Raw genomic sequence first — 12574 nt, 5'->3', positions numbered from 1 at the left:
ACCCAATTTAGTTAGGTCTACTTATTATTAGATACTTTCCATTATAAGCATGATTTATGTTGAACTCGTGAGTTGACTTTTCTACTTATGATCCAATTAGCATTTATGTGTTAAAATCCACATGCAGAGAATCTCCACAACTTAACCAAATACTTGAACGACATATATGTTTGATGCACTTCAAATAGAAGAAACATAATATAATTTATTTTAATCCTTGCGAAAGCATGATGCGGAGGTACTTGTCCTTCTAAACATCAGGGAGACCGCAGAGATTCCTAGTGTCCAAACACTTACACCACTTCATATCCAAACCCTCGATTATTTCATAAATACCATATGAAGGTGATTTGTAGTGGATTAAGGTGATTTGCATCGGATAAGGAGATGTATTTGAAGACTTGCCTTCATTTGGTCTGATTGAACCCGACGACCTAGGTTTTTTTGGTACGAGAAGTCCTAAACCACGACAAGCATCGATGACAAATGGCTACCCTCATCGACGTGTTTGATTTAGGGGGAAAGTGAAGAAAATATGCCCTAGAGGCAAGAATAAAGTTGTTATTTATATTTCCTTATATCATGATAAATGTTTACTATTCATGCTAGAATTGTATTAACCGGAAATTTAGTACATGTGTGAATACATAAACAAACAGAGTGTCCCTAGTATGCCTCTACTTGACTAGCTCGTTAATCAAAGATGGTTAAGTTTCCTGACCATAGACATGTGTTGGCATTTGATGAACGAGATCACATCATTAGAGAATGATATGATGGACAAGACCCATCCATTAGCTTAGCATTATAGTCATTTAGTTTTATTTCTATTGCTTTCTTCATGACTTATACATATTCCTCTGACTATGAGATTATGCAACTCCCGAATACCGGAGGAACACCTTGTGTGCTATCAAACGTCACAACGTAACTGGGTAATTATAAAGATGCTCTATAAATGTCTCCAAGGGTGTTTGTTGAGTTGGCATAGATCAAGATTAGAATTTGTCACTCCGTGTATCGGAGAGGTATCTCTGGGCCCTCTTGGTAATGCACATCACTATAAGCCTTGCAAGCAATGTGACTAATGAGTTAGTTGCGGGATGATGCATTATGGAATGAGTAAAGAGACTTGCGAGTAACGAGATTGAACTAGCTATGATGATACCGACGATCGAATCTCGGGAAAGTAACATACCAATGACAAAGGGAATAACGAATGCTGTTATGCGGTTTGACCGATAAATATCTTCATAGAATATGTAGGAGCCAATATGAGCATCCAGGTTCCGCTATTGGTTATTGACCGGAGTGTGTCTCGGTCATGTCTACATAGTTCTCGAACCCGTAGGGTCCCCACGCTTAACATTCAATGATGATTTGTATTATGAGTTATGTGTTTTGGTGACCGAAGTTTGTTCGGAGTCCCGGATGAGATCACGGACATGAAGAGGAGTCTCGAAATGGTCGAAGGTAAAGATTGATATATTGGAAGGTTATATTCGGACATCGGAATGGTTCTGAGTGATTTGGATATTTTTCTGGAGTACCGAGGGGTTACCGGAACCCCCTGGGGGAATAATGGGCCTTAGTGGGCTTTAGGGGAGAAGAGAGAAGGGCCGCAAGGGGTGGCCGCCCCCATGGCAGTCCGAATTGGACTAGGGGGAGGGGCGGCGCCCCCTTTCCCTCTCCCTCTCGTTCCTACTCTGTCCAGTGGAGAAAGGAAAAGGGGGGGGGGCGAATCCTACTTGGACTAGGAGTCCAAGTAGGACTCCCCCATGGCACGCCCCTCCTGGCCGCCCGTCTCGTCCTCCCCCTTTGTATACGGGGGCGGGGGGCACCCCAAAGGCACACCAAGAAATCTCTTAGCCATGTGTGGTGCCCCCCCTCCACAGTTTACTCCTCCGGTCATAGCATCGTAGTGCCTAGGCAAAGCCTTACGCAGATCACATCACCATCACCACGCCGTCGTGCTGTCGGAACTCTCCCTTGACCCTCTACTAGATCAAGAGCTCAAGGTACGTGATCGATCTGAACGTGTGCTGAACACGGAGGTGCCGTATGTTCGGTACTTGGATCGGTCGGATCATCAAGACATTCGACTACACCAACCGCGTTAACATAACACTTCCGCTTTTGGTCTACGAGGGTACGTGGACACACTCTCCCCGTCTCATTGCTATGCATCTCCTAGATAGATCTTGCATGATCATGATTTTTTTTGAAATTACATGCTACGTTCCCCAAAAGTGGCATCCGAGCCAGGTCTATGAGTAGATGATATGCACGAGTAGAACACAAAGAGTTGTGGGCGATAATAGTCATACTGCTTACCACCAATGTCTTACTTCGATTTGGCGGTATTGTTGGATGAAGTGGCCCGGACCGACATTACATGACCGCGTTCATGAGACTAGTTCTACTGACGTGCTTCGCACACAGGTTGCTGGCGGGTGTCTGTTTCTCCAACTTTAGTTGAATCGAGTTTGACTATGGCCGGTCCTCGTTGAAGGTTAAAACAACACGCTTGACGAAAAATCGTTGTGGTTTTGATGTGTAGGTAAGAATGTTTCTTGCTAGAAGCCCGTAGCAGCCACGTAAAACTTGAAATAACAAAGTAGAGGACGTCTAACTTGTTTTTGCAGGGCATGTTGTGATGTGATATGGTCAAGATGTGATGAGATATAAATTGTTGTACGATATGATCATGTTTTGTAACAATTATCGGCAACTGGCAGGAGCCATATGGTTGTCGCTTTATTGTATGAAATGCAATCGACATGTAATTGCTTTACTTTATCACTAAGCGGTAGCAATAGTCGTAGAAGTAATAGTTGGTGAAATGACAACGATGCTACGATGGAGATCAAGATGTCAAGCCGGTGAAGATGGAGATCATGACGGTGCTTTGGAGATGGAGATCAAAGGCACAAGATGATGATGGCCATATCATGTCACATATTTTGATTGCATGTGATGTGTATCCTTTATGCATCTTATTTTGCTTAGTACGGAGGTAGCATTATAAGAAGATCCCTCACTAAATTTCAAGGTGCAAGTGTTCTCCCTGAGTATGCACCGTTGCTATAGTTTGTTGTGCCGAGACAGCACGTGATGATCGAATGTGATAAGCTCTACATTCACATACAACAGGTGCAAGCCAGTTTTGCACGTGTAGAATACTCGGGTTAAACTTGACGAGCCTAGCATATGGAGATATGGCCTCGGAACACTGAGACCAAAAGGTCGAACGTGAATCATATAGTAGATATGATCAACATAGTGATGTTCACCATTGAAAACTACTTCATCTCACGTGATGATTGGACATGGTTTAGTTGATATGGATCACGTGATCATTTAGATGACTAGAGGGATGTCTATCTAAGTGGGAGTTCTTAAGTAATATGATTAATTGAACTTCAATTTATCATGAACTTAGTACCTGATAGTTTTTGCATATCTATGTTGTTGTAGATCAATGGCCCGTGCTACCATTCCCTTGAATTTTAATGCGTTCCTAGAGAAAGCTAAGTTGAAAGACGATGGTACCAACTACACGGACTGGGTCCGTAACTTGAGGATTATCCTCATTGCTGCACAGAAGAATTACGTCCTAGAAGCATCGCTAGGTGCAAGACCCACTGCAGGAGCAACTCCGGACGTTATGAACATTTGGCAGAGCAAAGCTGATGACTACTCGATAGTTCAGTGTGCCATGCTTTACGGCTTAGAGTCGGGACTTCAAAGACATTTTGAACGTCATGGAGCATATGAGATGTTCCAGGAGTTGAAGTTGATATTTCAAGAAAATGCCTGAGATGAGAGATATGAAGTATCCAACAAGTTCTATAGCTGCAGGATTGAAGAGAATAGTTCTGTCATTGAACACTTACTTAGAATGTCTGGGTACCATAACCACTTTACTCCGCTAGGAGTTAATCTTCCTGATGATAGTGTCATTGACAGAGTTCTTCAATCACTGCCACCAAGCTATAAAGGCTTCATGATGTGAACTATAATATGCAAGGGATGGAAAAGACAATTCCCAAGCTCTTCGCGATGCTAAAGGCTGTGGAGGTAGAAATCAAGAAGGAGCATCAAGTGTTGATGGTGAACAAGACCACTACTTTCATGAAAAAGGGCAAAGGGAAGAAGGGGAACTTCAATAAGAACAGCAAACTAGTTGCTGCTCAAGGGAATAAGCCCAAGTCTGGACCTAAGCCTGAAACTAAGTGCTTCTACTGCAAAGGGACTGGTCACTGGAAGCGGAACTGCCCCAATATTTGGCTGATAAGGAGGATGGCAAAGTGAAAGGTATATTTGATATACATGTTATTGATGTGTACCTTACTAATGCTCGTAGTAGCGCCTGGATATTTGATACTGGTTCTATTGCTCATATTTGCAACTCGAAATAGGGGCTACGGATTAAACCAAGATTGGCTAAGGACGAGATGACGATGCACGTGGGAAATGGTTCCAAAGTCGATGTGATCACCGTTGGCACGCTACCTCTACATCTACTGATGGGATTAGCTTTAGACCTAAATAATTGTTATTTGGTGCCAGCTTTGAGCATGAACATTATATCTGGATCTTATTTGATGCAAGATGGTTATTCATATAAATCAGAGAATAATGGGTGTTCTATTTATATGTGTAATATTTTTTATGGTCATGCAGCCTTGGTGAGTGGTCTATTTTTGTTGAATCTCGATTGTAGTGATACACATATTCATAATATTGAAGCCAAAAGATGCAAAGTTAATAATGATAGTGCAACTTATTTGTGGCACTACCGTTTAGGTCATATTGGTGTAAATCGTATGAAGAAACTCCTGCTGACGGGCTTTTGGAATCACTTGATGCTTGCGAACCATGCCTCATGGGCAAGATGACTAAGACTCCATTCTCCGGAACAATGGAGCGACCAACTGACTTGTTTGAAATAATACATACTGATGTATGCGGTCCGATGAGTGTTGAGGCTCGTGGCGGGTATCATTATTTTCTAACCTTCACAGATGATTTAAGCAGATATGGGTATATCTACTTAATGAAACATAAGTCTGAAACATTTGAAAAGTTTAAAGAATTTCAGAGTGAAGTGGAAAATCATCGTAACAAGAAAATAAAGTTTCTATGATCTGATCGTGGAGGAGAATATTGGAGTTATGAGTTTGGTCTTCATTTGAAACAATGTGGTATAGTTTCACAACTCACGCCACCTGGAACACCACAGCATAATGGTGTGTCCGAACGTCGTAACCGTACTTTATTAGATATGGTGCCATCTATGATGTCTCTTACCGATTTACCGCTATCGTTTTGGGGTTATGCTTTAGAGACGGATGTATTCACATTAAATAGGGCACCATCTAAATCTGTTGAGACAACACCATATGAACTGTGGTTTGGCAAGAAACTTAAGCTGTCGTTTCTTAAAGTTTGGGGCTGCAATGCTTATGTGAAAAAGCTTCAACCTAATAAGCTCGAACCCAAATTGGAGAAATGTGTCTTCATAGGATACCCAAAGGAGACTATTGGGAATACCTTCTATCACAGATCCGAAGGCAAGATATTCGTTTCTAAGAATTGATCCTTTCTAGAGAAGGAGTTTCTCTCGAAAGAAGTGAGTAGGAGGAAAGTAGAACTTGATGAGGTAATTGTACCTTCTCCCGAATTGGAAAGTAGTTCATCACAGAAATTAGTTCCAGTGATTCCTACACCAATTAGTGAGGAAGCTAATGATGATGATCATGAAACTTCAGATCAAGTTACTACTGAACCTCGTATGTCAACCAGAGTACTATCCGCACCAGAGTGGTATGGTAATCCTGTTCTGGAAGTCACGTTACCTGACCATGACAAACCTACGAACTATGAGGAAGCGATGATGAGCTTAGGTTCCGCGAAATGGCTTGAGGCCATGAAATCTGAGATGGGATCCATGTATGAGAAAAAAGTGTGCACTTTAGTTGACTTGCCCGATGATCGGCAAGCCATAGATAATAAATGGATATTCAAGAAGAAGACTGACGCTAACGGTAATGTTACCGTCTACAAAGCTCGACTTGTTGCGAAAGGTTTTCGACAAGTTCTAGGAGTTGACTACGATGAGACCTTCTCACACATAGCGATGCTTAAGTCTGTCCGAATCATGTTAGCAATTGCCACATTTTATGATTATGAAATTTGGCAAATGGATGTCAAAACTACATTCCTTAATGGATATCTTCAAGAAGAGTTGCATATGATGCAACCAGAAGGTTTTGTTGATAGGTGCTAACAAAGTGTGCAAGCTCCAGCGATCCATTTATGGACTGGTGCAAGCCTCTCGGAGTTGGAATATACGCTTTGATAGTTTGATAAAAACATATGGTTTTATACAGGCTTTTGGAGAAGCCTGCATTTACAAGAAAGTGAGTGGGAGCTATGTAGCATTTCTAATATTTTATGTGGATGACATATTGTTGATTGGAAATAATACAGGATTTCTGGATAGCATAAAAGGATACTTGAATAAGAATTTTTCAATGAAAGACCTCGGTGAAGCTGCTTATATATTGGGCATCAATATCTATAGAGATAGATCAAGACACTTAATTGGACTTTCACAAAGCACTTACCTTGATAAAGTTTTGAAGAAGTTCAAAATGGATCAGTGAAAGAAAGGGTTCTTGCCTGTGCTACAAGGTGCGAAATTGAGTCAGACTCAGTACACGACCACTGCAGAAGGTAGAGAGAAAATGAAAGTAATTCCCTATGCCTTAGCCATAGGTTCTATCATGTATGCAATGTAGTGTACCTGACCTGATGTGTACCTTGCTATAAGTTTAGCAGGGAGGTACTAAAGTAATCCAGGAGTGGATCACTGGAGAGCGGTCAAGAACATCCTGAAATACCTGAAAAGGACTAAGGATATGTTTCTCATTTATGGAGGTGACAAAGAGCTTGTGGTAAATGGTTATGTCGATGCAAGCTTTGACATTGATCCAGATGACTCTAAGTCACAAACCGGATACGTATTTATATTGAATGGTGGAGCTGTCAGTTGGTGCAGTTCCAAGTAGCGCATCGTGGCGGGATCTACGTGTGAAACGGAGTACATAGCTGCTTCAGAAGCAGCAAACGAAGGAGTCTGGATGAAGGAGTTCATATACGATCTAGGTGTAATACCTAGTGCATCGGGTCCAATGAAAATCTTTTGTGACAATACTGGAGCAATTGCCTTGGCGAAGGAATCCAAATTTCACAAGAGAACCAAACACATCAAGAGACGCTTTAATTCCATGCGCAATCAAGTCAAGGACGGAGACATAGATATTTGCAAGATACATACGGATCTGAATGTTGCAGACCCGTTAACTAAGCCTCTCTCATGAGCAAAACATGATCAGCACCAAGACTCCATGGGTGTTAGAATCATTACTATGTAATCTAGATTATTGACTCTAGTGCAAGTGGGAGACTGAAGGAAATATGCCCTAGAGGCAATAATAAAGTTGTTATTTATATTTCCTTATATCATGATAAATGTTTATTATTCATGCTAGAACTGTATTAACCAGAAACTTAGTACATGCATGAATACATAGACACATAGAGTGTCTAGTATGCCTCTACTTGACTAGCTCATTAATCAAAGATGGTTAAGTTTCCTGACCATAGACATGTGTTGTCATTTGATGAACAGGATGAAATCATTAGAGAATGATGTGATGGACAAGACCCATCCGTTAGCTTAGCATTATGATTGTGTAGTTTTCTTGCTATTGTTTTCTTCATGACTTATACATATTCCTCTGACTATGAGATTATGCAACTCCCGAATATAGGAGGAACACCTTGTGTGCTATCAAACGTCACAACATAACTGGGTGATTATAAAGATGCTCTACAAGTGTCTCTAAAGGTGTTTGTTGAGTTGTCATAGATCAAGATTAGTATTTGTCACTCTGTATATCGGAGAGGTATCTCTAGGCCCTCTTGGTAATGCACATCACTATAAGCCTTGCAAGCAATGTGACTAATGAGTTAGTTGCAGGACGATCCATTACGGAACGAGTAAAGAGACTTGCCGGTGACGAGATTGAACAAGGTATGGTGATACCGACGATCGAATCTTGGGCAAGGAACATACTGATGACAAAGGGAATGATGTATGTTGTTATGCGGTTTGACCGATAAAGATCTTCATAGAATATGTAGGAGCCAATATGAGCATCCAGATTCCGCTATTGGTTATTGACCAGAGATGTGTCTTGGTCATGTCTACATAGTTCTCGAACCCATAGGGTCTGCACGCTTAACATTTGATGACGATTTGTATTATGAGTTATGTGTTTTTGTGACTGAAGTTTGTTCGGAGTCCTGGATGAGATCACGAACATGACGAGGAGTCTCGAAATGCTCGAGAGGTAAATATTGATATATTGGAAGGTTATATTTGGACATAGCAATGGTTCTAAGTGATTTGGATATTTTTCCGGAGTACTGAGAGGTTACCGGAACCCCCCGGGGAAATAATGGGCCTTAGTGGGCTCTAGTGGAGAAGAGAGAAGGGCTGCAAGGGGTGCCCCCCCATGGCATTCCGAATTGTACTAGCGGGAGGGGGCGGCGCCCCCCTTTCCCTCTCCCTCTCCTTCCTATTCCCTCCGATGGAGAAAGGAAAGGGGGGGGGGGTGAATCCTACTTTGACTAGGAGTCCAAGTAGGACTCCCCCCATGGCGTGTCCCTCCTGTCCGCCTCCTCCCCCATTTATATACGAGGGTGGGGGGCACCCCAAAGGCACACCAAGAAATCTCTTAGCCGTGTGCGGTGCCCCCTCTATAGTTTACTCCTCTGGTCATAGCGTCATAGTGCTTAGGTGAAGCCCTACGCGGATCACATCACCATCATTCACCATGCCGTCGTGCTGTCGGAGCTCTCCCTTGACCCTCTACTAGATCAAGAGCTCGAGGGACGTCATCGAGCTAAAGTGTGCTGAACACAGAGGTGCCGTACGTTCGGTACTTGGATCGGTTGGATCGTGAAGACGTTCGACTACACCAACCGCGTTAACATAACGCTTCCGCTTTCGTCTACGAGGGTATGTGAACACACTCTCCCCGTCTTGTTGCTATGCATCTCCTAGATAGATCTTGCGTGATCGTAGGAAATTTTTGAAATTGCATGCTACGTTCCCCAACTGAAAGATGGCAGAAATTGTCATCAGCATAGATGAAGCTGCGATGGAGTATGGCCGTGATACGCACCGACAAGAGGCAGCAAGATACTGGATTGGGACTATACACGAATGAGTGGGGGTTTTCAGTGAAGGAGATGGATAGAGACGACAAAGCTGATGGGACTATGCATGGGCGTCTCTCTGGTTTGGGCCCGCTTGTTAGCTGTAGCACATAAATATTAGGATAAAAATGCAACATACATTTTTTAATCAAGGGATAAAGAAAATACATGTAAAATAACAGATAATGTAAGAAACACCATTTTTATTTTTAAATTTTGCAATTGAAATAAAATCAGAATGGAGTGGACTTGTGGGGCATTTTCTTTCATGTCATACATGGAAAATCTATAAAATAACTAAAATACATTCCCAAAATTTTCAAAACATGGACTTCAAAACTATTTTAAAGGATGTGATAGAACCTTTAAACATTTACAGAATGTTTACAATGACTCTACCAAATCGATTAAATCAACCTAGAGGTATAGCTGATGACCCACAAGTATAGGGGATCAATTGTAGCTCTTTTTGATAAGTAAGAGTATCGAACCCAACGAGGAGCAGAAGGAAATGAAAAGTAGTTTTCAGTGAGCTAGTGTCTGCAAGTACTGAAATTGTAAGTAGCAGAGTAGTTTGATAGCAAGATAATTTGTAACGAGCAAGTAACGATAGTAGCAACAAAAGTGCAGCAAGTTAGCCCAATCGTTTTGAGGCAAAGGACAGGCCAAAACGGTCTCTTATGATAAGCAAATCGATCTTGAGGGTACATAGGAATTTCATCTAGTCACTTTCATCATGTTGGTTTAATTTGTGTTTGATACTTTGATAATTTGATATGTGGGTGGACCGGTGCTTAGGTGTTGTTCTTACTTGAACAAACCTCTTACTTATGATTAACCCTCCCGCAAGCATCCGCAATTATGAGAAAAGTATTAAGAATAAATTCTAACCATAGCATTAAACTTTTGGATCCAATAGGTCCCTTACAGAATAGCGCATAAACTGGGGTTTAAGTTTCTGTCACTCTCGCAACCCATCATCTAATTGCTACTCCACAATGCATTCTCTTAGGCACTAATATGGTGAAGTGTGTCATGTAGTCGACGCTCATATGACACCACTAAGGGAATCACAACATAGATACTATCAAAATATCGAACACATATCAAATTCACATGATTACTTCCAACATGATTTCTCCTGTGACCTCAAGAACAAAGGTAACTACTCACACAAGATAAACATGCTCATGATCAGAGGGGTATTAAATAGCATATTGGATATGAACATATAATCTTCCACCAAATAAACCATATAGTAATCAACTATAAGATGTAATCAACACTACTAGTCCCCCAGAAGTACTAATCTATAGTTCTGGTAACAAGATTGAACACAAGATATGAACTAGGGTTTGAGAGGAGATGATGCTGTTGAAGATGTTGATGGAGATTGCCATCCCCAAGATGGGAGAGTTGTAGGTGATGATGATGTCGATGATTTCCCCTTCCGGGAGGGAAGTTCCCCTGGCGGAATCGCTTCGCCGGGGGGCAAAAGTGCTCCTGCCCAAGTTCCGCCTCGAGGTGGCGGCGCTTCATCCCGAAATTCCTCCCCTTATTTTTTCTACATCAAAATGACACATATACTGAAAGATGGGCACTGGAGGTGGGCCGAGGGGGGCACAACCCACTAGGGCGCGCCTGGGCTCCCTGGCGCGCCCAGGTGGGTTGTGCCCACCTGGTGGGCCCCCTCTGGTAGTTATTTGCTCCAATAATTCTTAAATAATCCATAAAAAATCTCCGTGAAGTTTCAGCGTGTTTGGTGTTGTGCAGAATAGGTTGCCTGGCATAGCTTTTCCAGGTCGAGATTTCCAGCTGCCAGAATTCTCCCTCTTGGTCTGTACCTTGTAAATTATAAGAGAAAAGGCATTAGAGTTACTCCAAAAACCATTATTATGGATAAAAACATTATAAATAACAGCAGGAAAATATGATGCAAAATGGACGTATCAACTCCCCAAGCTTAGACCTCTCTTTTCCTCAAGCGGAAACCGAAATCGGAAAACATGTCCACATGCTTTGAGAGAGAGGTGTCGATAAAAACAAAATACGGACATAGAAGCATCATGTTGATTATTATAACAACAACAAAATTAAACATAGAACTTTTATCATAGAACTTTCATCATATACTTGTCATGAATAAGTAATAGTTCATCACACAATCGAAGTCTAAAGCAAAAACTCTATTAGAAACCAACGAACTATGTTCTCAGTCAACTTTGCAATTACAATTCATCATCTTTTCAGGAAGAGTCACGTGTCGGAGCTTTTAGGCAAGTCCACATACTGAACCATCATATAGTCTTCTATGATTGCTAACACTCAACTCGTACCCATGAGCAAAACGTTTCAACCGGACACATAGAAATATAGGGGCTTATGGTTTGGCCTCCCAACATACTCACCTCAAGGGTGATGTCAACAATAATAACTCATGCCACCCATATTCAACTAGACATATTTCCCTAGATCTTTCCTCACCATATACTGCTTGCCAAAGGAGAAAAATAAAAGGATGTAACATCCCAAAATTCTAAATTTTGGAATGTTATAATAAATAGATAGATTTGATTGATTGACTGAAAGTGAGTGAATTCGAAACTTTTTGGAAAGTTAAATGAGAGGGAATAAAAGGGCTTTCCCAAACTTTCATATTTTGCTTTCTGATCTCCGTGAATTCAAATTCTTTTCACCACGAAACCCTGGAGAGAAGATGACATGACTTCTTCCATTTATTTAAATGACAAGGGGTGTTGAAAATATTTGAATTTCCTTTGGAAAATATTTCCAATTCTGCAACTTTATGCAACTCAATGATTTTCACGAGTGAAGATAAAATGACTTCTTCAAATTATATGAAATATGAGTTGGGAGTTCAAAGAATTAAATTCAAAGTTCATTTGAATTTATTTTCAAGTTGGAGATATTTGAGTTTTTTTTTAATTATTTTTCTCCAAATAAAAAATAAATGGAAAATAGGGTAACATGATTCCCTACAATAGAAAATTGGAGAAAAATTTATTTGAAATCATTTTGGTTTTTTCTAAATTGATTTTTGTTGGATTTTATTAGACCAGTAGCACTCTTTGAATTATTAGAATTTGTGTGTATTTTATTTAATACAAAAAATGCTCATTTCATAGAAAATCTTTTTCTGAAAATTTTGATATATTATACGCCTATATAATATTAGTATTTATTTTGTTTTTATTATTTTTGTTTGTTTGTTTGCGTTAAAAAAACGGTTCGCCGGCGCCGTCTCCCGGCCGAACTCCTC

The sequence above is a fragment of the Triticum aestivum genome, chromosome 7A (genome assembly GCF_018294505.1).
Source record: "Triticum aestivum cultivar Chinese Spring chromosome 7A, IWGSC CS RefSeq v2.1, whole genome shotgun sequence".
In the NCBI taxonomy this organism is placed as follows: Eukaryota; Viridiplantae; Streptophyta; class Magnoliopsida; order Poales; family Poaceae; genus Triticum; species Triticum aestivum.
The sequence above is the reverse complement of the archived record's forward strand: the minus strand, read 5'-3'. Positions refer to the sequence as shown.